This window comes from Aptenodytes patagonicus, chromosome 16, assembly GCF_965638725.1.
Source record: "Aptenodytes patagonicus chromosome 16, bAptPat1.pri.cur, whole genome shotgun sequence".
Lineage (NCBI taxonomy): Eukaryota > Metazoa > Chordata > Aves > Sphenisciformes > Spheniscidae > Aptenodytes > Aptenodytes patagonicus.
This window is the reverse complement of record NC_134964.1, coordinates 6341023-6365000: the sequence shown is the minus strand read 5'-3', so window position 1 is coordinate 6365000 and position 23978 is coordinate 6341023. Positions and strand designations below refer to the sequence as shown.

The 23978-nt window shown below is 53.4% G+C and overlaps 1 long non-coding RNA gene across 2 annotated transcripts in view; it reads left to right on the top strand.

The window, feature by feature from the left end:
• The window catches only part of LOC143167767 (uncharacterized), a 58831-nt gene that overhangs the window by 1536 nt on the left and 33317 nt on the right, over window positions 1-23978 (top strand). The window contains exon 2 of one of the 2 annotated variants that reach the window (XR_012996593.1): window positions 5858-6390. The exons of the other annotated variant lie outside the window; for it this stretch is intronic. This is a non-coding gene — a long non-coding RNA (uncharacterized LOC143167767). The remainder of the gene's footprint in view (window positions 1-5857; window positions 6391-23978) is intronic. 2 annotated transcript variants of the gene reach the window in all.

Genomic DNA, 23978 nt, shown 5'->3' with positions numbered 1-23978 from the left:
ATGCTTTTCTTCTCTACTGTCAGGCAGGTGATGTTTTCAGGCCATCAGCTTTCTCATTTCCCTGTAAAATTAGGGATGGGGGGAAAAATTTTCCCAGGTCTCCCCAATTCATTTCAATCCTTCCCACCAGTGTGGGATCAAACATGTGTGGTGAGTTTGAGCCCCCTGACAGGGAGACATCATGGGGTGGAAGGGTGCTGCAATATTTTTGTGCTCTCCTTTCTCAAAGGCTTTGCTGCAAAAAGAGCCAGAACTGCTTGGACTTGCTCTTTCTATAAAGCTGCTTGTTTACCGGTTGCTTTCAATGTGCAGGTGTCTCAAACAGAAGCCAGTCTGAGATGTGGCACCCCTCAAGCTTCATTTGATGTGTTGGTGATAACCTTTTTTTGGGGTGCTGTTGAATGGCAGCAGGGTTGCTCGCTGCAGCCCCTCTGACAGCGGGGATGTAAAGCTTTCTGATGGGAAGAGGGTCCATAACTGAAGTGTGAAGGTGCTTTGTAGACACAACGCATGTGAAGAGAAATACAATGCGTTTCTTGCACTGGCAGGAGGAAGTAAACTCGCTTTTATGCCAGGAGCGTTCCCTTTGTGGTGTCTCCCAAGCTGTGGGGTAGGAGGGCTGTGCTGTGGGCTGCAAGGAGTTTGATCTCCGTTTGCACGGCGGAAACCTGCTGCATGGCTGTGGAGAGTGGGGAAGCCTGAAGCCGGCGGGGTGAGGTGTTGGCTGCCGCGGGCAGCAGTCACTGCTGGGTTTCTCCGCAGGGCTCGGGTGCTGCGCTCTGGTGGAGTCGATTACAGTGGCTGGAGATGCTGGTGCTGCAGCTGCTTCTCCTGCCCAACGAGCTGGGAGCAGGAGTGTGTGTCCCTGCCCAGCTGCCTCTGCTGAGCCAGTAAATCAGTGTCAGCGGAGTCCAGAAGGGATCCTCCTGCCTGCAGTGATGGGGCTGTAAGGGCCATGGGGGAAACAACCCAAATGGTCTCAAGCCCAAATCTATTGGACTTTGTCAGGACCCAGTTCAGAGGCACTGAATTGAGGCTGCTCCTGGGCTGCTTCTCCTGGCAAAGGACCCTGGCAGAGCCCTCTGCCATGGCTGTGCTGGAGCGGTGACCTGGGGAAGGTGGATTCACCCCTTCTGGGCTGGAAGAGGAGGGATGCCCTAAAACAGGCTGGGAAAATTGGGGGTCGCGCTGTCACTTGCAGTGGACATCATGAACTGTTTGAGGACCAGCTAGAAAGTAAACTACATACTACAGGGGTTTCGGTAGTCTCTAAACCAGACTCAGGTGCCATCTCATCTACACTTGCCTGACGTGGGGCTCGGTGTGTTACAGCAGAGAGGATGTAGGGGATGTTGTGACCTGGGGCTGGGACCTGACTCTTTCCTAAGCGAATGCTTCTGTCTGCAGCAAATCACAGCTGTGAAATCTGGAAGCCCTGGGCTCCAACCCAGCTCTTCTGAAGGCTGGATTTTGGTGTGCATTCCTCTTGTGCTTGGTTTTAAATATATTTGATGTGCTAGCATCACTTCTCCTTGGTGATGGGTGTTTTTCAGTAGCAACTGGCTCAGATCTAGACTGTTTTGGACTCAAGCTCGTCTATCTGGGGGTCCTTCTGTATAAGAAACGATCAGTGTCTTAAATTTTAGGAGATCAAATGTCTTGGGCCACACCCGCTCCCCCTCCCTCTGGCTCTCTGAGCCCCAGACAATGGGGGGATAATGCCAGGAGCACAATGCAGCTTGCTGGGGGGTTTTTTGTTTGTTTGAACTTTGAACAGAAAAGCAAAGCAACAAAAGAGAGGGCAAGAAAAGCACAGTGTTTTGCCAGTTACCAAGGCTGGCCAGAAAGTTATAACTGCATTACAAAGGGCGGCCTTGTTCAGAATGGCTTATTTCATCAGAAAGATGTATTTAAAACAAAAATGAAGGAGCAAATGCTAGCATAAAGTCCCCCATGTTAGTATAAACACTGTATGAAAACACTTTTATTACCTTCTATAACTCCATAATAAATACTGTTCCTTTTTGATGAAAGCTCTTAACACGGGATTAGGGTTTACAGTGTGTTGCCTTATTAGTCCCTGGAGACAGAGCCCATGTTCACAGTGGCTTCGTGTCCTGCTCTGCAGCCTAGTTTCAGAGCTTCAAGGTTCCCCCTTTCTTATTTTTGGGGTTTTCCCCCCCTGTGGCAGCATCTGAATTGCAGGCGGCGCTTTCCTGGACCAACACCCAAGAGGAAAACTGGAATGAGTGTGGTTAGGGAGGTTGTTCTCACTCCTAGTTCATCTGTAAGTGTGTCTTCTCTCAAACAGAGCTGATGAGGTGCGAAGACCTTGGCCGCGGGGTTGTGCTGCACCCATACTCTGAGAAGGTAACATTTTTTTCTTCAGTTGGCTGGCTCTCTCGGCGAAGCCACAGATGTTTTTCGAGGGCTAAAAGCTAAGCCTTTAAATAAATGTGTTTGATCCCTGGGTGGTTGTACAGCTTTCCTGCAAAAAAAAAAAAAAGCCCGGAATGGGTTTCATATCAGCAGCGAATGTTATCTAGTCAGGCTCTTTTTAAAGCTTCTTCCTCCGGGGTTTTATTCTTACCTTTTCTCCTTGGGAGGGGATCAGAGCTGTCATCTGTCTGGTACGGCTGCAGCAAAAACCTTCTGTGGTCTTGCAAAGGAGGAAACGAACAGCGATGGCTCTGTTCGAAGCAAAGCTCAGCCTAAGACAACCTTGAACCTCTCAAGCAATGTGACTTGGTCACAAGGGCCAAAAGGTTTTTGCATGGTACTGTACGGGAGCTTTAGAATGGCTTCGAAGTGCTGCCGTGGACTGCTTGAATGTGTCCTGTACTGGGTCAGGTGGAGGCAGGATGCTTTGGGACCTCAGTGTCACATCCTCTCCAGTCTGGGATGGATGGGGGCTTCACTGCTGTCATTCAAGTTTGCTTCAGCTCTTGCTGGTGGTCCTTTAAACTGCACTTTCAGGCCAGCGTGTTTCAGGAGCGGCTTCTGAATTTTGGAAGTTTTTTCCCCTCAGTTGGTATGAGACCACATTTCTGGTGTGTGGGCTCACGCTGACAGCCAGAAGGTGCAGAAAAGGTCCCTTTAGGATTTGTAGGTTGAATGATCGCGGTGTTTCTTTGTCAGGTGGCATGCTCCTCTGCCCATCTTTGTTCTCTGCAGGTAAGCTCAGCACTAGGACTGGCACATGTCCAGGTAGGCTGTACCACTGTTGGAGGGACAGGAACCTGCTGCCAGCGCCTGAGACCTGGGGTGCCAGTGACACCAAGAGGCAGTCGGACTCGTTCTGTAGCTGGATAGCCAAATACCTATCTCTGATGCAATGAACTTGGAAGTAAACTCTAGGAATTAAAGCTGACAGGAGCTTCTCTACAATTCCAAGACTATGCAGAACAGGTCCCCTTGTCTGCTGGGGAGGTGTTGTGCATGAGCTCTAGCAGCTTTCTTCAAGGCCAGCTAGAGCTCTGCTATGGACTTGGTTTTGCATATGCAGTTCCAGCATCTCCTCAGCAAGTTGGAGGTGAGAAAGAAATGAGGGAGCCTGCTGGAGGGAGGTCCTGGTGAGATGCTTGCACACCTCTGGGGTGACAGTGTGATGAGCAGGGCTTAGTTTGGGAGTGGGAAGATGTCAGCATCTGGGCTGCGGTTGCTGCTGTGTGAGATGCCAGAAATGCTGCAATGCAGCCCTTGGGTGTGCATGTACATGTGTCCTGCTTGGCTGCACTTCAGAGGGACTCGGTCATCGGTGGACATGAGGGTAGCAAGAGCTGATATCGGTCACTCTGGAAGCGGTTGGGATCTGTGTTGGTGCTAAGTTGGAGCTGAAGCTCACCAGCCAAACTGCTGTGGCTTCAGCTCTTCTTTCTGGGCTGTGTAAGACTGAGTGTGTCTGCAGAAAACTCTCCATCACAGTTAGGGAGGAAGAGCTGCTCACTTAGAGCTGGCTGGCAGGTCTCTCTCCATCCATGTGAGTGGTGGGCAGGCTGTGTTAGCCATGGAGGTGTCATCCTCTCTCTGCATGGATATGGTGGAGGCTTGCATCTCTAGAGGCACAGGGGTACACACAGTTGCTCCTGTATCACTGGCAGGACGGTGGCATCCTGCTCCACCTGGTCCATCAGTGGACATCTGAGTCAAACATTGCTCCTGGGAGATTCCCTTCTCTGCAGCTTACTGCTTCTGAGGCAGGAGGACCTGGAGGCAGCAGAGCAGCTGGTCCTGGGGAGGAGAAGGTGGTTTGTGTAGCTGGTACCTGTCTGTGGGCGGGAGGAGGACATCTCCTCCTCGCAGGGTCCAGGCACCTCCCTTGACGGGGGAAACTGGACGGTGACCATCATCCTACCTCTTATGTTTGCCCGAATGGTATATGTCAAATCTTCCCAGCCGAGGACTCGGGAGGGGGAGGGAGGGCTTCCCAGCCCAGCAGACTGGATGGGAAATAATGATCCCCTTTTTATAGCTTCTTCAATTGTTCCTGAAAATCCTTTTTAAAAGGAGGAAAGTTCCTTCCTTCCTTTCAGCTCCCGGTATCTTTAAGAATTCGCTCTATTGTGAGCCCAGGACAGAGACCCTTCTATGAAGGCTGCATAGGCGCTCTTCAGAGGCCCCCTCCCCGCACCCCCTCCCACCCCATCCCAACAAGCCCCCATTCTCCTCTGAAGAGGGTCCCTCTGTCTAACGCCAAGTAACTCTTAAGGGTAGCATTTATCCTCGGGCACTCAGCTCACAAAGAGTGCTGGAGTGTCAAATAAACTCACTCCAGCCTGCAAAGAGAAGAGGAAGAAAATACAAAACCCCCTTTATTTCCACCCCTGCAGGGAAACAAATACGGACTTTGTGCTGGAGAGCAGCAGCGCCCTAACGAAGCAGGGTAGTGCGCGTACTAATGTATCTCTAATAAAATTGTGTGTGCATGCACACGTGATAGTGTGTGTGCGGACCTGGCAGACGAGCAATAAATCAAAATCCCTCCAAACAAGTGTTGGCCATCCTGTGTGCCCGCTGCTTTCTAGGCAGAGCCGGTCACCGCTAACTCTGACAGCGTGTCGGTGAATTCTGTGGGTTTGCTTTTGGAGAGGGGTGCGGGGAGGAAGATGCCGGTTCTGTCCTGGGCCCTCTGAGGCTGTCACCAAAGGTAAGGGACAGCAGGGGTCTGTGCTCAGCCACATCTTCAGCGGACCCTTTGAGCTCTGACCAGACCTTTGGAAGGGCTCAGCAGAGCTGAGCGCTGCTACAGGTGCTGATTTCATTAGGAAACTCTGGCAGGAGGGGAGTTCAGCTCCTTGCCCTACTGCGGGGGACTTTGCAATGGGAGATGTCCATGCTGCGCACCCTTGCAGCTGGTGCGCTGCTATCGGTGCAAATCATTGCATTTTTGTGAGCCTTGTGGCTGTTTGCTGCACTCGCCACTGCTGCTGTGAGGAGGAGAGGTGCTGCCCTGCGAAGAAATCATTGTCTCTTTTCTGTGGATGGATTTAAACTGTAGTCCTGCGTGTCAGAAACCAGTGTGACCAGTACCGACCAAACAACTGGGACAGTAACATGTAAGCAAAGAATTGGCCGGTGCTGCCTGTTCCCCGGGGATGTGTCCACCAGCATGGTCAGTACCTCTGCTCAGCAGCAGCAAGAAAAATCCTGCTTTGTGGTCCTTCATCTTGGCACAGTTCTGGCTTCTTAATGCTGAATTTGGGAATATCTTGCAGCTGTGCTGCACGGGATGTGCTCAGATGCCCTCAGATGTTCCTGCAGCTGACAGCAGACCTGGAGAACAAGGTGCAACTCTGGCTGTGCTGTAGTGGCCAAGGGTCATTGCTGTTCCCTTGTCCTGACACTTGTTTCTCTACAGGTTTTGGTAGCTTGTCATTGCTGAAAGGGGCAGATGCCATCAGTCGCAATAGCTGTTGGACTTGTCCTCGTACCTAGAAGCAAGGAGACAAGAGTCTGACCATGGCTTGTCCCAGGCTTGGGACATCTCCCCCTCCACCAAGGAAATGGTCCTGAGCCAAGAGGATTTGTCTCTGGATGCCTTCTCTCTACTGGGATCTCTGGAGTCACAAGTCCTCGTGAACTGGTGTGGGTTTTGGATGCTCCCTTCCGTCTGTAGCTGGAAATGTCATGGCCAGAAGGCTGCAGACACCTGCTTCTCTCAATCTGGTGGATTACTACTTTTGGTGTTACTCTGGCAGTGCTGTGGTTTTTACTAATCTGGTGGAACTGGCTTCGTTACATGAAATCTCCCAAGTGACAGATGTGGAAAAGCAGCAGTTACAGCCCAATGCTACAGCCCCCTCTTTTTCTGGGCTACTTACTGTGAGCATCGTGGCTCTGGAGGAGGAAGGAATCCACGTGCACGTGTAGGACAAATGCTGCTGGTCTTAGGTGAGTCAAGGATATGTACTTTTCTTCCTTTTTTAAAAAAAGAAAAACAACAAAACCTTCCTGTGGGACTGGCTTCTTAGAAAATTATATTTTCTCCCACTTGAGGAAAAAATGCCAAATCTAGTGACCTGCTGCTCCAGGGGGAATAGGAGAGAGAGGCTTGTTTCTGAAAGCTGAAGTGGCTTTCCCCTCCTGCTTTAATCAAAGCGCTAACTTTTTAGTACCATTTGAGCCTGAAATCCCTAATAAGAGTGTTCTTCCTGGAGTTATATTGCTGAGTAATGGACAAAGGAGTTAAAGCGAGGCAGCCCCCAAGCAGGTTTTTCTTTCTTTCCCTGGCAAGGGGGAAACCCCGCTGGCTTTCTGCACTTTAAAGCCTGTGGAAGCAAGCGGTGGTGGCTGCGCGGGGGAGCCGGCTGCTTGTTAGGCTGACTGGGAACAATGTGTGGCTTGTCTCGAGGGTACCATGGGGCTCTCGGTGCCTGGGCGGATGCAGGGGATGAGCTGGAAGGCTCCCTTCGGAGGGGAGTGCGGTGTAAGCCTCCTTGCAGTGCAAAATCTGCTTTCCTGGGGAAGGCAGAGGATTGCCAGAAAAGGATGCCAGGGCTTTGAATTTTGAGGGAACTTGTATTAGCGTTGACATCTTGGGACACGATGCTGGGAGATGTGCTCGAGGGGCTTTGCAGGAGTAGCCGTGGCTATGTGAGGGTGTGTGGCCTGGGAGAATGAGGATTAAACATGGAGATCTGTGCTTGGGTGGAGAATGAGATGGTGATTCCTGTGCTGGGGAAGATGGGCTTTGCCCTCACCAGCCCTGTGTGCTGTCTCTTGTCCAGAGGTAAATGCAATGGTACTGTCTTGGCTTTCCTCTGGGACTGGCCTGCTAGTGACACTTGGCTTGTGGTCCCCGTGTATTTTGGTGGGGACATTCCCCTTCAGTCCCTGTTCCCTGCGCAGGCTCTAAGCCTGCAGCTGCTGGGGCCCTTTGCTCTGAACTGGAGTGGGTCCAGCGCTTGGGTTTGGGGCATGGAGCAGAACTGACTCTTTCACTTGGGAAGGTGCTGTGGTTCGCCCTGCCCAGGCTGCTTTCTCATGTGTGGGGTTTTTCTGTAGTGAACTTTCCTCTGGGAGAACAAGGCTGAGAAATGTGGTGAATAAAGGGAAAAATGCTGCTGGGAAAGACTTGGGTCTTTTAAGTACATTTCTGGTTTTGGTTAGAGCTCATCTGTTCTTGTTTGCTGGTGATCAGTCAGTCCAAGAAGTCTGATGCAGGCTGGGGGGAATGCGAGGTCTATGCTAGTGTCCATTTGGGAGCAGTACAGCTGTGGACATGTTCTGCACCAGCTGAGCCATGGACTGTGCCAGTATGGTTAAAGGGAAACTGAGAAGAGCTGTAAAGCTGCTGTTCTTCCCTCTTACTGAATGCAGATCCAGGAGGATGTGGTGCGTGCCCTCCCCAGAGAGACAGCTCTGCCAGCTGGGTGCTCTTCAGGATGGATGGAGATGGCAAATGCAAACCTGAAGAGCCAAGTGGCTGAAGCTTGCTTGATTTCTGTTCTTCTGCACTGCAAACTTCCAACTATTTGAACAGAACTGGGATGTTTTAATTTCCTTCCCTTGTCAGTGTCTGACTGGTGCTGTTATAGCTCAGTTTCTTCCCAGACCCTTGGGATTGTGGTTTTTCCTCGATGAGCATCTAAATGTACCAAGTACTTGACTTCGTCCCTTTGCAACGTGAGTCTCTTGGGTTCCTGTCCTGTCCTTGCCTCTGAAACGCAGGGGGGAGGAGGGATGAGATTGTGCACGTGCTCTTGCTGGTGGTACAGCAGATTCTTGAGTGCTGAGCTCCTTGGGCTAAGGCAAGGCAGAGGCTTTCCACCCCGAACTAGCATAACGCCGCTCAGGCCTGCTTGGCTCTGCACCAGCTTCTGTGATAAGGGGCCAGGCTGGTACTTGGAGTTTGGTTTTATTTTTTTGCATCTTCAGCTTTTTCTGAGAGATGCCCTGTGAATGGATGCATTTTCTGTCGGCTTGGCTGCTCTCTGCCTATGTGTAATAAGTGATGTACCGAGCCCTGCTTGCTCTGGGGACCTTGCTGGGAGCCTGGGTCTCTGGTGCAGATGTCAGCCCTCCTGAGAGGCTGCTCGTGGTGGCTGCATGGCAAGGCAGGCTTGGGTGGCTGAGGCAGTCCTGTTCTGGTACCGTGCTTCTTCCTGGATCCTGCAGGAAGGATAAACTGCAATCTAGCTGCAGAGATCCTTGCCTCTAGTTGCAGGCAGCAAAAGCTTTTTAATATGCTCTTAAGTAGTAATCTCTTGTCATGCACTGTAAACTATTCCTTGTCAGAGGCACTTTCTCACCTTCAGTTGCTCAGTGGAGAGCAATTCCCCATGGCAACCACAGAGCAGAATCTGTCCCCTGCCAGAGGCCCTGGTGTACAGCGGCCGGTACTACTGGCCTGAGGGACGCTCCAGGGAAGCCCAGCGCTGCTGGGGGGGGGGGGGGGGGGGGGGGGGGCGAGGTTTGGGCCCAGGGAAACCCACGTGCAAATCGCCAAAAAAGCTTTAGGGACTAATTGACCCTGCTCAGCCACTCGCCCCGCATGCATCTCCACCTCGGCTGGGCAGTTTCCCGTGGCTGCCCCCCACGCTATGACTCTGGGGGGGGGTGGGGGGTGGTACACCCTCTCCGAGGGCAGCCTGCTCCGCGCTCCCGGGAGCGGGGTGCTCCCCCCCCCCCCCCCCCCCCCCCGGGGCAGGGGGATGCTGGATCTCAGCGGGGGCTCGGGAGGATCCAGCGGGAGCGCTCCTGAGCGTGCGCTGACACCTGCCGGCAGCAGCGGGCAGGGGCCGGGCAGCAGCAGCAGGCAGGGCCGGCAGGGGCCGGGCAGCAGCAGCGGGCAGGGGCCGGGCAGCAGCAGCGGGCAGGGCCGGCAGGGGCCGGGCAGCAGCAGCGGGCAGGGGCCGGGCAGCAGCAGCAGGCAGGGCCGGCAGGGGCCGGGCAGCAGCAGCAGGCAGGGGCCGGGCAGCAGCAGCAGGCAGGGCCGGCAGGGGCCGGGCGAGGGCGGGCAGCGCCGCCTGCCCCACGGCCGGGGACCGCGGGAGAGCATCTCTGCTCAAGGCCTGGGGAGAGCCAAATTCTGCCCCGTCCTCCGGGTAAAGAGCTCCAAATGCTGTACGGGGTGTGTGTCCTCCCCCCCCGCCCCCCGCCGCGGGTGGGACCCCTTCACAGCCGTGCCTCCATGGCGTGAACTGCTGCGGCTGTAGGGGCCAGGGAGGGAAGGTCCCCGTCTGCTGCAGGCTGTGGTGTGGCTCACTGGAGGGACTGGAAGGAGACTAGAGATGAGGAGGCGATGGCTGCTTGTGGGGGATATATATCTGAGGGGTTCTTAGTACGTTTAGGCTGGAAGTCCGTTTTAGGCACTTCAGACTGTAGGAGAGAAGAGAAGGTGGCTGTGCTTGCAAACCACAAAGGTGGTCAACACAAGGGAGTGGCAAAACAGATTTATTTTTTTTATCCAGTGGATTTCTAAGGTGAATCTCTGCTCAAAAAAATGAGGCTGAGAGAAAGTGTGAACAGCATGCTCTTGTTTCTGATGCTTATTGGTGCTTTGACAAGTGGGACAAATTCTCCCTGTGTTCCTTTCCTCTTGATATCTCCTTCTCACAGCCTTGAACGCTGTCTGGGAGGCTTGGTTCAGCTACCAAACGGTTGCTTGCTTTCCAAAAAAAAGTCAGCAAGCAAAGAGTTGTTCCTGCCATTGCCAGCTTCAGGTGGTGAATGGCACCAATTCTGGGAAGGGGCTGGAGACTGTGACCACAGCCTGGGCAGCCTCTGTGCTGCACCTGAGTGTCTGGAGAACATCTCAGGAGCCCTCCTGATCCTTCCTCTTTTGCTTCTCAGCCCCTCCTGTACACATCTGCAGGAACTCGTGGGTGCTCTTGTTTTGGCTGTACGAGGAGCCCGCGGCTAGGCTGCTTCTCGCACGGAGAAGCTAATCCCACCTGCGGGCACACACTGAGGGCCTGAAGCTGCCACTTCATAAGGAGCCCGAATTCTTCTTAGATTGTTCTCGGTGGCAAGTAGGAGGCAAACTGGATGGTGGGGAATTATTAGGGCACGAAAAGAAATCAATGCAAACCTCCTGCTACTGTGTCTATGCATATCCCCACTGCAAACGCCACATGCGGTCCTTGTTCCCCTCTGTCCCTCTCTGAGCTGAAAAAGCTGGGGGGAAAAAAGTGCGGAGGAGGCCATGGAGCGACCGGCTTCCTGGAGAGCAGAAGTTAAACGGGGCAGGGCTGCTCCATCACCAGACGGCTGAAGTGGGATATGGCGGGGGGGGGGGGGGGAATAAAACTGGTGTCTGCTATAGAAAAAGTCGGGGGGGGAGAATGAATGACAGTCACTCCTCGGCGTACCGGGAGGCGGAGGCTCCCGACGAGGCGGGGGCTGCCCGGAGTCCCGGCCCGCGGCCGCTGGATGGCAGCGGCGCTCCGCGGCATCCCCCGCCCGGCTCCCGCCGCCGCGGCTCGGCTCCGCTCCGCTCCGCCCCCCCCCCCCCCCCCCCCCCCCCCCCCCCCGCGCCTCCTCTGCGCTCGGCTTCGCTGGTGGCTTTTATCGCCTGCCCCTTCCCACCCGCCCGCACAAAATGGCTGGTCTGCGGGGGAGAGGGTTCCGACCCCTCGGGGGGAGATGGGGGGGAGCGGGCGCTGCTCCTGCTGTCGGGTTAAGTACAGGCTGGAGCCGTGCAAAGCAGGCGGTGAGAAGTCCTCTTTCCCTCCTGCTCCCCAAAATGCTGCCCCGACTGAGCGCAGCCTGTGCGCTCGTGATGGCATCCCTGCAAAGGCTGGGCGCAAGCGTGTAGCTGACAAAGCTGTGCTTAGGGTCTGGTTTCTCTTTGGATGTGGCTGCAGAGAGAGATGGAGAATGGCTTTTTGAGGGCAGGAGAAAGGGAAGGTAATTCTGGATTAGGAACATCCCTGTGCTGGCTGGAGTGGAGGATATAGATAGCCTGGTAGCTCCCAGGGTATGGGTGGTACCATGGTAGGTGGCTGACCTGCTGCTGAGGGCGCTTGCTGGTGCTTTGAGACCTGAATTAAATCCCTTACGAGGGCATCCTCCGTGACGGTGGGTACCCAAATAGGACACTTCAGGGCTGTGTCTCTGTGCCCCATTTCTTCAAGCCTTTGGGGCTATCAGCAGTTCCTAATGTCCTGGGACGGTCGTGGTGTTACGTACCCAAAAGCAAGTATGCTGAGACCAGGGTGTCCAGGCAGTAAGCGATGCGGCTGGGGAGGGAGCAGATCTGGGCCTATAAACATGACATCTATGGATTTGGTTTTAGCCAAAAGCATTTGACACTTAGATACAGCTTAACAGTTTTCCTAAAAAGCTGCTGATCCATGAGCGTGACCTAGAAATGTGGGTGCCGAGGGCAGGGCTGGTCCTGAGGACACCTCGCATGGTAACCCTGGGGCATTGCCTTGGGAATCGGAGCTGGTGTGCACGGGGCCAGGAGGACACTGGGAGAGCAAGAGGCTGATGCTTGGGTGATGATTGCCTTGGGTGTGATGCAGAGGCATCTGCTGTCCCCTCCTGTCTCAAGTACGCTCTGGGCAGGCCACCTACACAGCATTCCTGGAGCTGTGCGGCTGACGCAGGGGTGGTTCAACGTGCTGCCTTCCCCCGAAGAAAAGGCATTGGAAACCTCCTGCTCTGCCTCTCCCTTCCTCATCGTCCTTCCCTTCTCCAACTCCCCCGGGAAAAGAGGGGTTGAGAGCACTGTCTGGCTCCGCTTCCACATCGCTCTGTCTGGAAGCGGGTGAATTATTGCTGGATAAACCAGCGTGTTTGGCTGCCTTGAAAAGCACTTCCAGAGCAGTTACAGACTACTTGGTCGGCACCATTCACGTTGAAAGGTTTCACTGTCCAGACTGCCTCCTTGATAGCTGGAGCCAATTGCAAATTCCACCAGTGCTACCAGCCCCAGAGCCGGGTTTCCATGGTGAATGCATTTTGGTTCTGTGCCTCAAAGCCCGGAGCTTTTGGGAAGTCTTTTGCCACGAGTGTCACAGTTTGCCTGTCGCTCTGTCCTGCTACGCTGGAGGAGGTCCTCTGGCTTTCCCTAGCTGGCTGCTGCCTTTGGGGGGAGAGATGCTTTAAAGGCCTCTGACAGCCAATGCCTTGGGGACAGGCTCATGAGCTTTGTTCTCACGCTGCTGTGGACTCCAACACACCCCTCTGCCTCTGGGGTGCTGCGTGAGGAAGGCATGAGGCTGAGGTATGGGTCTGCCCTGGGACCTGTTTTTTCTCACGCCAGGACCTGTCCTTGCCAATGCATCTGCCTGCTGCACTGCACTCCTGCCACGCATGCCTTGTGCCTTCCACTTGCTGTTATAAATCGCAATAAACCTAGTTTAATTTGCTTAGGTGCTAGTTCAAGCCCTCCCGACACAACTTGCTTTAAAACCAAATGAAATGTTTATACAGGGACTTTGCATTGAATGAGCTGCAAGTTGCAGCTTCAAGGAAATGGTTGTGAGCGTGCGTGCCCACCCCACCGCTCTGCACAGCCCCAGCCGGAGCCTCGTGCTGCACCCCTGTCCTGACCCCCTCCCAGCCTTGTGTGTATCAACTACAAGGCAAAAAAACTTGTTTAAAAACTTTATCTAGGCTTCCCATGTATTGCCTCGCATGCCTTTATAATGCAAAGGAGGTTTTGAGTTTATATATTTGCCCTTCCTCGGGGTTGCATCTGCCCAGCTGCTCTGCAAGGACATCTCCTGTGCCCCGGGAGCTGCGCTGTGCCCTTGTCCTCTGGAATGCTCTTTTCATTGATATTTTCTGAGAACAAAAATGCCTGCTTTGTATCCGCTGCCCCTTTCTTTCCTCACGCAGAAGGGGAGGGAGAAAATGACTAAAATATTTTCTTGTAACAAAAGGCTGAGGGTGAATCTAGATCAGCCATTCTGATCCATTTAAGGCAAAATCTCCAGGGTTTTCAGCAGAGAAATTAAAACACTGGAGCTTTCTCTTTTCTTCAGAAGAACAAACAGGAGCGGTTACCACTTCCTCTAGCTCATAAACAAAACCAACCCGACGTCTCCAGGAGAAACCCTGCCAAGAGCCTTTCCTTCCTAATTGTTTGATATTTTTTCAGTTCTGATTAGTATTCGGGAGTGCCTGGCACACAAGTGGGAAGTTTCAGGAACAGGCTGTAGATCTTGCTTCAAGCAGATCCTACCCTCTTTTTCCATCCCTTGCCCTCCTTGTCTGTCCCACTCACCCTCTCCCTCCCTCCCTGTCCTTCCTGCTTCGTCTTCCTTCATCTGCCATACTTGGCTTCTTCCAGGGCTTGCGGTGGTGGTGTCTTTTGGCCACCAAACTCTGGCGCTTGCTTTTCCTTTTGAAGCTGTGCTGCGTTTGCAGGAACTGCATCAAGGCTCTAAAGGCTTTTATTGACCTGCTCTTCTGCAGTTCCTTTTCTTTACTTCCAGGCTTTTCTCTGCTCTTGGGAAGGAGCTTTGGCTGGACCAGCTGCAGGGGGATTCACCTTTCCCTGGAGGAAAGGGTGGGTTGGGATTTGGACCAAACTTAGTAAATGCTATAAAAGAATAAAGGGTGCAACTGCCTCAGTGTCCCACAGTGCAGCGATGGTGTCTGAGATGGAGTTTGCTGCAGAGCTGCTCCCACCTGTACCCGGTGAGATCTACTCTATCTGCCCCAGCATCCTCTTAACTCTTTCACCAGTAAAAATCCTATCTGTGAAGGGATGGAAACCTCCAGCTTGCCTTGGAGGTCCCTGGCTGGGAGTCCTGCACGGCCACTCGCTCTGCCCTCTGTCATGGGACAGTGACTCATTTGAGATGGTCCCAGGGGAAGCAGGGAAAAGCAGCTTGGATGTTTTTACCTCTGACATCCTTCCCTAGGCAGCCAGTCTGGGGCTGTGCCTGCTGCCAGTGCTCCTGCTCAGGGAGACAAGCTGCTGCCCTGATCCCGCTTTTCTGAGTTACTTTATTGTGCGGAGAAGAGCTTTCCCACATCTCTGTTTTGTGTCTGGGTTTTAACATGTAACATTGTTCTGAGTTCAGTAGTTCTGTTCTTGCATCATGTGCTGGAGATTAGGAAATCGGTAGCGATAATAAATATCGCTGAATGAGTGGGTGTGAGCAGGAGGGCGGGAGAAGAGTGATTTAAAGGGCAAGGAAAACTGTGCGTTCCCCATGGGCAACACTCTTTTTGCAGGGATGAGTCAAGCCTTTACGTCCTCTTTTGCAGGAGGCACCTGTGTGATAAAATAATTCATTTTGAGTATGTGGTTGGAAACGCTCATCTGTGAAGCTGGCATGTGCGTGGACGTTGTGCGCATCCCCTGAGCATCCCACCTCCTCTGCAAGTGGTGGCCCAAAGTCTCCTTCCAGCTGCCTCCAGCCCTGCCGGGGCCGGAGCTGTGCTGATGGGAACCTCGAAAGGCAGGGTCCCTGTTAGCCATGTGCTGTTGTTCAGTCCCTTCTGGGACGAGCACCGAAATCCCTTCTTTGGAAACCAGTTTGTTGAGTGTCTGGTGCGCGCTCCCTGCCTCTGGGAACACACAGCTTTGACTCCGTGACTCAGCCCGAATTTCTTAATCATAAAAACCACCATCGTGTCTTGGGCTTTTCTCACGCTTTCCCTGCCATGGTTTCCAAGCGTTTTGTAAACCACTGATGGACTCGGGCTGGTAACCTCTCTGGGCAGGCAGGTGAAGCGGCATTTGCTTCTGTTTCATTTTTCAAGAGGGGAAACTGAGGCTCTGAAAGATGAAGTAACTTATCCGAAGTCATGTAGGGAAATGGTGGCAAAGCACAGAGCCCCATGGAGACTGCACCTTTGGTCTTGGCGTGGCTGAGCTGATGGCTTTGCTCTTCGCAATCTGCCCCATGCTGTATTTAGGACAGAGGGGCAGAGCAGTGACCCTGGCTTGCTGTTCCTGGTCTTGAGCAAGACATGCAGGTATCTCTCTGGATGCAATTTTCCTCTTTCCACGAATGCTGTAGCTGCTGGGTCAGAGGGGTCCCCTTTCCAAAGGAAAGGCACTGCCAAAGCTGCGTTTGGGGAGCAGTTCCTCGCAGAGCTCTGTGCTCAGCTTGTTACAGGGCTCTTATCACTGCAGGGTCTGAGCAGCTCGAAAGCAGCGTTAGCGGTATTCCTCTGGGGCAGGAAGATATTATCCCCTTTTTGCAGAGGGGAAGGGCGGCTAATACAGCGCAGAAGGATTAGGGCTGGGATTTTCTAAAGCCTCCTGGTTAAGGAGACTGGGACTTGCAAGTCACTTAAGTTACTCAAGAGCCCATGTGTAAAGTTTCTGGCTGGAGCAGAATATTGAACACGGGACTATGACGGTCCAGTACATCCAAGCTCTTCAGCAGCAGAAGCAGTAAGGCACCACAATGATTGCAAATCCCTTAAGACATTTTGAGAGCACAACTTATTCCTCCTGGAATTTCACCTGGTGAGGTTTTCATCTTTTTTCTATCCTGATGTTTACCCTGTGACTGAGCTGGGACGGTGTGGGAGAGGCTTGGCAGGAGCGAGGGGAGATGCCCCAGGATGATGGTGATAAGCAAATCTTTGAAAACAAAGTCCAGGCAAATGTATGTCCAAGTGGAGAGCAGGTTCCTCTCGCTGGTGATACAGCTCACCTCAGAGCAACTTGCATAGCGTGTGAAAGCAAATGGAGCAGCTCTGATGCTCTTTGTGTGTGGGAGAGCTTCGAGTGGCATCCTCCCTCGCCTGCGCAGGGCAGTCGCTTCTTGCTGTGTTGTAGCCATTGCACTCCTGCTCAATTCTTCTCACAGAAGGCCTGCTTTTTGTAGGTGCTATTTTTGTATCCCCCTGCACTTTTTTCATGTGCAAATGCAACTTTTTACCTTCAGGACCGTTGTACGCTATTTTTTACAGCTGGTTTGCGTTCAGAACACCCCATTGAATCAAGGCATCAGAGCTGTGTATGCAGCTTTATCGAAGTAAACTTGAAATCAGTTTTTAGCATGGGCTATTTTTCCAGCTGGGATATGGGAATAGCTGGCCATGGAGCCAGGCACCCTCGGCATGGGCAGTGCTGTGTGGTGATAGCCTCCCCTTGGTCCTGGGAAGTGTTTTGCCTTGGGGGCACTGAGGATGGGAATGGCCCAACTTCTGAGGAAAGGAGAGTTTGGTCTTCTCTTCTGTAGTCTCTTGGTGGGACTGGGTGAGAAGAAACAGCTGTTGCTGGCAGCAATGAAGCTGGGTATTTGGCAAATAACTCCAATTTATACAGTTAAAAACCCAAAGGGGCAGTGGCAGAGTAGCCTGCAGATGGGAGGGCGAGAGACCGGTGCTGCCAATGCTGAGCAGCCGCATTGCGTGTTCCTGCCGGGGCATCTCCTGATCCAACGCTCGGGTAAAGTTGTCTGCTGTATTTTGTTTTGATGTTTTTTGGCATCCCTTCCAGCATTTGGAAGAGGGATGCTCTGATGTCAGTACAGGTAGAGCGAGCTCTGTGCTGACCTCCCCTTCTTGGCCAGGACTTATCCAGATGCTCATATAAAACCTGCTTTCTCCAACTCCTGAAACTTGTTCCAAGAGGCTTTGGCTGGTTTTGGGAGGCTTTGGAGCATTTGCAAGACAACAGGGAGCAGTGTCTGGAGGGTGGTAGCTGGACGGTGGCTTCCTACCTTCCATGTGAAGCCCTTGCCGTGCTCCCCAGCTGCAATCCTGCCCAGCAGCTCACTCAACCTTGTCCCCATTTGCAGAACGGAGCTCAGCTGCATGCTGCTTCCCTGGAGCCCAGAATGGGGGCAGAGGGAGCTGTTTCTATAATGCATCTAACAAGTCACTCCTTATTCTTCTTAAAATGTGTTGAGGCCTGCCAAGAGCATCCCTGTTAGGATGCTGGTGGAGAGTGGCTGTGTAGGTCTCCACACTGTCCCGAGGCCAGGCCAGGAGCAGCTGCTGGGAAGAAGCTGGGTGAGCACGAGTGTGGTCATGGAGTGGTGATGTTGGGAAGCTCAGGGTCAGGAGCATGGGCATCTGAAAAGGGATTTTGCCAGGAAGTCCCCTTAGAGCAGGACCCTGCTGCCAGTTCATCCCCTGGACATGGTCCAAATCCAGCCCCGAGTGGGAGCTACATGACAAACATCTGACCGCCGGAGTTGCTTGCTTTTTTTTAACTCCCCCGATTACCTATGGTCTGACCTCAAAACGGCACATGGCTGTTGAGCCCTGCTGAGCGGTGGGAGAGGGCAGCCCCAAGGAGGTCAATGGGTCTGTGTGTGCTTCAGGGTTTCTTGCCCAAGTGCTTCTGCTTCTCTGCAGACCTGGCGGGTTCCCCTGCTGCAGGGAGTCCTCGCTCATAAAGAGCAGTGCTAACAGAGGATTAATGGTTAATCGGTTGTTCATGGAGGGTTATAAACAACCTGTTGGGCTCTTTAACACCTTTTGCTGATGTGCTCGTTGCCCTTCATAACACATTCCTGTCTGTCTGATGCAGCCTTGTAACCTCTATTAATCACTCATTAGCTCCCGCTGCCGAATGCGGCTTGGATGGTGCTCAGCAGCCCGTGGACCTCACCTGCTGTGCCAGGATTTCCAAACTCCTTGGGGGACCCAGCGAGGGCTGGCGGAGGGCCCAACAGGGCATATGAAGAACAGGGAGGCTCTGCAGCCCTCGTGCTCAGTGCTGTGCCCTCCCCATGCTCTGCTCTCCCCCAGGAGCTGGGGATGGAGGAGTTGCTGAGAGAGGTTTTAGTGTGTCAACAAACACCTCAAAGGGCAGGTCCAAGGAAGGTCTTCTGGGTTGGCCCCACTGAGACGGGGATCCATCACTGAAGGTTTCTGGATCCATCAAGTTGATGTAGAAACGGACCCTGCTCCACCCCAGGTCAGCTCCCACCTCCCAGGAGATGAGTCCTGGCCCCACGCAGCTCCCTGCCTGATGGAAGAGAAATGTCCAGCTCTCCTGTGCTGGTTTTGGTGCTCCCTCCTTCTGGCGTTTGGGCTACGGCGTGCACACTTCCTCCGGGCTGCCGGGGAGCTCGCCTGGTTAAGCAAACACTGCTGGGATATTACCTGTCTGTTAACCTGTCAGCGCTGTTTTGCAGCTCCGTTTAATCTCCGGTTGTGGAATTTCCCCTGCAGTTTCTGCCTCCCCCTTGCTGCCCCCTTCCCACGATCAGGGTAATTAAATATTGTCTGAGTCCCGTCACTTAATGGCCCAGTTGTTTGCCAAGGGGAGATAACAGAATGTTTGCTCGCTGTAGACCAAGGACATGGGCAGCTCATGCCCAGACAGGGCAAGTCACCAGGCCATGGGGTGACGCTTGCATGTGACATCTGGCTGTGGTGGCAGAGCTCTTCCCATAGGGCACAGCCAGCACCTGCGGCTGGTGCTTGAAAGGGACGTGTCTGGAGCAACGTCTGCCCTTTGGATATGCTTCTACTACGGCTTGATTAGTTAAATACCAATGTTGCTGTTCTTCAGAAACTTTGGTCAAAGGAAAGGTCTAGCCATGAAAGGAGGTTCCACTTTTTTATATTTTTTATAAATATTTTATATTTCCCACTTCTTAGATTTCTTTTTTCCTTGCTTGTTCTAAGCTGCTGTTTGAATTTTTTTTTTTTTAATTTCTGAAGCTTGAGGCTGTTGGTAGATGCTCACCCAAGTCTAGGACAGGAGAGCTGACCAAGCGCTGGCGTCCCCACTGTCCCCCTGCCTGCAGTAGGCTGGGACTGGAGACAGCAGTTGGTCCTAGATGGAGGAAGCAGAGACCGAATGTTCATCACGGGCAAGGTCGGGGGGTCCTGGGCTCTGCTGCGTGCCCTACAGCTGGGTGCCGGGGTTGGAGCAGACGAGCTGGAAGCTGCCATGTCCGGTGAACGTGTGCTCCCTTGCGGAGGCTGGTCCCTCCCAGCCATGCGGTGAAGGTCGGTGGTTTCTCCACCCCTGTGAAAACGGTCCCACAGCCAGCGCATGGGCTGGGCTCTCCCTCTCCCGCCTGCCCAGTGCCCCACAGGGACCGTGTGCTGGAGACACAGGCCAGGTCCTTCCTTTGTGAAATGGTGATGGGGCTCTCGCAGCTGAGCGCGCCCTCGCCAGAGCCATCCTTAATCCCTTGGGATGGGGCAGGGGACGTGGCGTGTGTGCCAGAAGAGCCCAACTTGCCTTCCTGTGCCCAATGGATGGATGCTGGGGAGGAAAAAAATTCCCAAGGACCCTGTCAGCCTGAAAGCCCATCCTGTTTTTTCACTGTCGCACTCAAGTCTTTGCCAGGGTTTAAGCTAAACACGGTGCCTGGGGATGAAAGCGAGCTGCCCCATCTGGAGCACACCCGGGGAGACCAGCGGTGATGGACTACAGCTGTCACCTACCAGACACGCAAACCACAGGCTCTGGTTTATTGCTTGTTTGCTGTGCTGCAGGGTGATAAGACTCGCCTTCGGGGAAGGCAGAGGGCTGGTGGCACGGCTGCTTTGCCCATGCATCATCCCTTCCCCCTGCCCAGGGGTGGCTGCCTTGCAGCGCTGGTTGAGGTGCCTGTGGCTCTGTTTTAAACACCTCGGTGCTGGAGAGCTTCATGCTTGGACAGCATGAAGAGGTTTATAGACCTGCTACTACTTCTGAGTGAACAGGCAAGTCAGGTTTTAAATCCCAGGAGCTCTGAACTTGGTCCACACGGTCTGCCCAGGAGGTGGAGTTTCCCTTGCAGAGGGCTTTGGAATCCTCTGGGATGATGAGCCATATGTCAGTGTTGGATTTAATACTTATTTAAGACTGTCTGTGAAAGCCAACTTTCTTAAGCCAGAAACAAAGTCCTCTAGTGGAAAGCTCAGAAGGAAGAAAACTCCCAAATTATGATTTCTGGATACTCTTTAATTCTAGGGATTAGGAGTCCAATTTCTGCATTTCTCCAAGGTTACCATGAGCGCAGTTATAAATTAAAATTGCTGCAGAGCTGAACGCTGCTGCCAGAGCTCTCGAAGTCTGGATGCCGCTTGGCTGCAGATGTCCTTGCTTCACCTTTCCACAGTCGAGGGAAAAAAACGTTTACACTTGGCTAGAGAAAAGAGTGTAAACAGTAAAATACTGAGCTGGTGCCCTGTGAAACCCATCACGTAGCCGGGCCCCCCAGCCTGGCCCTGCTCCGCTTGCTCGGACCAGGCTCCGAATAGGCTCAATGCAAGGAGCCGGGCTGGCCCCGGAGCCTTGTCTGTGCTGGGACCTTCTTCCAGTGCAGACCTGGCTCTTGGCTGGTGCCTGACCTGGCCCAGCACTTGGGACGGATCCTGAGACACGGCGATGCTGGATCTGCTGTGGAGGGGTTTGCCCCAGGCTGGAGCTGCCCGTGCTTGGCTGCCCCTGCAGTGCTGGGTGCCGCAGGCTGAAGAGCAAATTGAAGGCAGCACTGGATGGCTTCTGTTTTCCTCCGCCATTAGCAAGACCACCCATCTCTCCCCAGCTCTTAATTTTTTTTCAGTTAAAGCCTATTTCTATGCTATGTTACCAAGGTCTGTCCTGTGATCCCAGACCTGTGTCTATGGGGCTTTCCTTGATGCCTCTGACAGCAGGTTTTCTCTCCAGTTTCGAAAGGAGCCGTGCAGCAGATCGAGCGAAGCACGTGAACCCTGTGCTCCCTTCTGCAGCTGCAAGGAATTCGGAGGCTAACCAGCCCTCTTTCTCCTCCCGTAAGATAAGCCCATAATTATGTCCATTGTGTTTTGCAGCCTGGGTAGCAGGGCTTTGCTCGCACAGCTCTGCTCCTGGCAAGATTAATGCCCTGAGTAAGCGGGAGCGACAGCCCTGTGGGTGCTGGGGGACGAAAGCCTGGCTCAGCGCAGTGCATCCAGGAGCCACCTGGGAGGGGGCCAGCGGCTCCCCCAGCATCCCACCATTTTGGGATGCGGGCAGGAGGTTCCTCTGTTTTCCCCAGCCCCCCCGAGCTGTTCAGTACCTGCAAAGGATTCCGGCAGCCCGCCCGCCCCCCCCCCCGGTTCCCCCTGCCCATGCACTTGAAATGAAGTTGCTGACTCTATGGGCTCCCTTTTGTCTTTCCTTCCTGAAGCTTGTGTTACCTCTTGAGCTGGCTCAAAGGCTGTCCTTCAGGGAGGCTCAATAGACACTACAGAGAAATGAGAGGAGGAAATTAAACACGGTGGATGTTGGGCCAGCACCCTGGAAGCTGCTCCGTGACCAGGCTGCCAAAGACCCCCGGCTCCTCCGTGGCTCAGAGGTCCCTCGGCAGGGGAAGGAAGCAGAGCGCAGGGAGCAAAGGGCTTTTGTTTAACCCCCAAGAGACAGCAGAAGTCTTCCCAGACAGATGGCCAGGCTGTGCCTTGGGGATGCGAGATGCAGTCAGACCCTGAGCCCGGTCCCCAGTGGCGCTCTAGGGGGGACAGAGGCATCACTGCCCCCGTGCTTGGGCACGTGTGTGCAGGGGTCAGCCTGGTCCGAGCTCTCATAGCTGAAGTGCTTTGGGCAGGATGGGTCTGTGTCTCGGAAAATGCAGGTGTTAACTCCTCATTCATTTAGGATGAGGTCTCTGCTGGCACGCTTGGGGGTGATGGGGGCCAGGGCCCCGCTATTGTAGATACCGTGTCCCCTGGTGCTCATGAAACTTCATATTAAAAATAATTCGGTGTTGGCTTTGTGTGGTGCTTCCTCCTCTTGTTCGCAGAGACTTTGGTAACACAAGCAAGTTTGGGGATGCTTCTGAGCAGATGTCACTGCTCGGGGGTGTCCTGCCCCGTACAGTCCATGTGCCCTGCACCATTCTGAGCCAGAGCAGCGAGTGCCGCAGTGATGGCGATTTCTGGAACTTCATGCTTATTAATGGTTTGGAAATACTTGTGTTTTCTTAAAATTTGGTGTCGGGTGAGTGCACTGTAATCTCACTTTTTGTTAAGTAACTTTATAGCTCTTCTCTTTGTAAAGTCAAGTTTGAAAACATAACCCTGAAATTTCAAAAGCCAGAAAGCAAATAAAAGGGAATGTAAACAAAATTTTCTGTATGTTCAAATCTCAGGATTTTTTTTTAAACCCATCTCATGATTTTTCAGAGAGCAATGAGCTTGAGGAGTGATACAATTACCATACGCTGGTGCTGGTGATACCCTCTAGTGCCTGGGGAAGCCTGCTGTTGATGTTGGGTAATCCTGGAGATACCTAATTAAGATTAGTTTAAATAAGAGCTGCTTCTACTGAAGTTGGCAGCACATTAACTTCCCTTTCATATACCACAAGCTCAAAAGTTGTTTGGAAGGACTTTGAAGGATGCTTCTACAGCTGAGCGGTGTCATCGTGCCAAAGAGGCAAAACCCCAGCCTTGCTTAGGCTGGCGTCGCTGCAGTGGCTGGGCATCGTGGTACCCCTTGGGGGGTGCCCAGGCTTAGCCCCCCTGCGTGCCCACCCCCCTGGCTGGGAGCATGGCTGTGTCTCAACCAGCGACCGCTTTGGTTGCTTTAATGCACCAGCTCGCACGCCAGGCAAGCAAGGAGCAGAGGTGCTGCCTGTTTGGGGTGAGGTGACATGTCCCATCAGAGGTGACAACTTTGATATCAGAGGTGGCCATAACCTCTTCACCGTCCCAAGCAGGAGCTGTCGGAGCCTGGGTGCTTGCTCACTGATGTGGGCAGCATTGAGGCAGGCTGCAGGGTTGCTCCAGTCTGATCATGGTCGGGCTTTCCTCCCCAAATCTCTCTTAAGATTTTTTTTTTAAGTAGTAGATTCTGTCTGGGGCTGTTTTAGAGGATTAAGGGCCCCAAGTGCGTGTCGCTCTGCTGCGGTACAGGAAGGCAGCGTGCGAGGCTGGCTTACCTATAATGGCTCATTACTGGGGGCAGAGAGATTTTGGGTTTGCTCTTGCCCTCAGCCACGTGAACAGCCTGGCTGGCACTGTATGATTAAATTAGTTTCTAGGAGAACAAATCCTGGATTAGCGTAGCCATTTGCCATGCTGAAAGTGGAGCCCTGCTAATTAGGTTTATGTAACGGGCTCGCATGGCGTTCCGTAATCGGCAAGGGGCGCGGGGGGAGAGTTGGGGCAGCTGCGCTGGTTAATTGGGAAGCACGCTGGGGTCCCTGGTGGCCACTGGAACTGCTGAAGTCAGGGCTGAACTTCTGCAAATTAAAAAAAAAAAAAAAAAAACCAAATAAAAATGGCATTACAAAGCATTGCTTCCAGCAGTACCGAGAAACGTGTGCTGTGCAATCGAACTACTGTTGTTCTCTGCCTGTTGCTGAGACTGGAGATGTCTCCGACTTCTTGTCTTGTATCACAGACGCCTTTTCCTCAGGACCTTGGCAGAGCAGAGGGTGGTGCTGCTCCCTGGCTGTGCTGGCCCTGCTCAGCATCGCTGAGCAGCCTCTGCCCGTCTCGTAGGAATAGGTGTCTGTGCACCTGGAAGGTGAAGCAGTGTCGGGAGGTGGTTATCCCACTGGTGTCTCCTCCTTTTGCGGGGTTAATTGGAGTGGCCGTGGCACTGCATCTGTGGCGTGCTGCATTGCCCGTGGGTGCGTGCAACAGCCAGGCATGGCGGGACCCTCGTACAGCAGACTGTGGTCCAGCTCCCAC